We start from the raw sequence: 2,367 nt of genomic DNA on the forward strand, positions 1-2,367 counted from the left end.
GCTGCGGTTGAAGAGAGTGCCGGCGAAGCAGATCCGGCGCCGTGGACAAGGCCGGCACTGAATGGGCTGTGGTACAGTGGTGGATGAGCAGTCTACTTGTTTCTAGTGGAGGTGGGAGGGGTAGATGTGGCCGCAGAAGCAGATCTGGCGAGGTGGACGCCGCTGGCAGTGAATGGGATCTGGTACGCCGGTGGATGAGCAGTCTAGGGTTTCGAGAGGGGAGGCGTAGAAAGGCCGATGAAGTACGGACGGCGTGATGTAAGATGCTCTAGTGCTGTGGAGTTAGTCATTTTTGCGGGAGGGAGAGAGGAAATGGGGATGCCATGTGGTGGGGGGAACCGGAAGTTACCAAAGCAACCCCAACCTATTATGTAGATGAGGGCGGTATTGTTACTATTGTTCTCCGTGCACCAAGGACAAAAGGGGAATTTCGCATGCTAAAGACTAGGTGGCGGAAATTTTAGAAGGAGGCGGGAGATTTTGCCGCCCGCGGGATCGTTCGTATCTAGTTTCAACTAATTTTGGACCGTGCTAGCGGGAAGATCATGCGAGACTGTGTACACGGGGCACGCGTCAGCAGTTAATAACTAGTGTGAAGTCCACCCCCGAAAAAAAGACAATAACTCGGGATGATGCGCCGATAACTTGGACGTTCACACGGGCGCGGCCAATCGTACGGGTGTAGAGGCGCGTTCAAAAAAAGGGATCAAACGCTCAGCCTATGTATTTCTTGTGTAAATAGATAATTTAGTGCCATTGGTTATTAATTTAAACATAATGCATTGACGTGTTAGTGTAGAGGCGCACAAAAAGAAATGGATATTGTAGTCCCACAAAAGAAATGGATATTGTAGTCCGCTACTTAAAAGTGTTACCCCATATGATTACATAGCCTCCATTTCATAAATTGCTTACCCGTTGAATTCATATATGAATATTACATATATTACTTCATAATAGAACCTTAAATCATCCAAGACTAATGAATTTGAATGCAAGAGTAACAATGGTGCATGTACATGATAGCTACATTGGTTGTTTGAAGAAACATCACTGTAACTTTGGCATGCACAATTGAAAAGGTTTATTTAGATAGAAAAAAATGTGACATGTGAGTGTCCAATCTTTATAGCGTTGAATCGATATTGTACCTTTGGCCACGATACGAAGTAGATAATGATTTATGTCCAAGCGAGGCACGTCCACGATCGCTAGATAGTGATACGTGAATGAATTGTGCAATCTCTCTCTCTCACACGCATACATATCTCATTTCCCCGTGGGCATCAGAATCACACATGCACACTTCGTGTATTTCTCTCCCTCCGTCAAGGTTAGAATTCGTCTTTCTGCCCCATCCTACAAGTCTCTCACACAGAAACACACACGCTCTCTCTGTCGAACATGCCCACCCCTTTAATTCCGCCCACCCACAGCCACTAATGTCTCAAAGGATAATTATGTCTCTCACACATATGCCTAAGGTTAACTCGAGTTCCGGAACCATATGAATACATACAATGGGATTCCAGCAGAGCACCTTTTGTTTTGAGATCTCGCTCTCTCTCTCTCTCTCTCTCTCTCTCTCACACACACACACACACACACACACGCGTAGACATTGTTTATCACTTCATTTTTTCCGGCACTTGCATGCACACCGTTTGTTTATCACCTTGATGCTTTAAGTATGCCTCGCACACATCCTATCTACCTATCCCTTAATATAGATATGGGTCACACAAACTCCTTCTCCCTACTAGCAAGATGCCCATGCATTGTACAGAACATCAAGATGCATTTGTATGACTAGTTTATCTTGTGGGAGAAAAAGATGAATGAGGGAATGCCCTATTTGCAAATGTGGAGAGGGGTGTGGGTATCCTTTTGCAAAATTGCCATAGTTTCCTTCCTATCCGTCAGATATAAATCGGATGACCTATATTGCAGGATGGCAGGAACACCATCATCACCAACTCTGTTTTTTATAAGAGTAGAGATATGTAAGTGTCACTTCCCCCTCCCCCACCCACCCACACACACACACTTCCCGACACCGGAGGAGTAGGGTGAAACCTCAATCTTGATACTAATCTATCGACTGGCTTCTCTCTCTCTCTCTCTCTCTCTCACACACACACACACATCCCGACAGCGAAGGAGTAGGGTGGCACCTCGATCATGATAGTAATCTATCTACTCCTCTTTCAAACACACACAGATACACACACACACTTGCTAGTTGTGCCTCTGTGCCTACCGCGCACACTCTCGATACGTCTTTCTCTCCTTCCCCTTCCGCCACCCCAACCCCAACAATGACAGCAGAAGGGTGACAACTCGATCTGATCTTGATCTGCAATCGGT

This window comes from Triticum aestivum, chromosome 5D (assembly GCF_018294505.1).
Source record: "Triticum aestivum cultivar Chinese Spring chromosome 5D, IWGSC CS RefSeq v2.1, whole genome shotgun sequence".
Taxonomy (NCBI): domain Eukaryota; kingdom Viridiplantae; phylum Streptophyta; class Magnoliopsida; order Poales; family Poaceae; genus Triticum; species Triticum aestivum.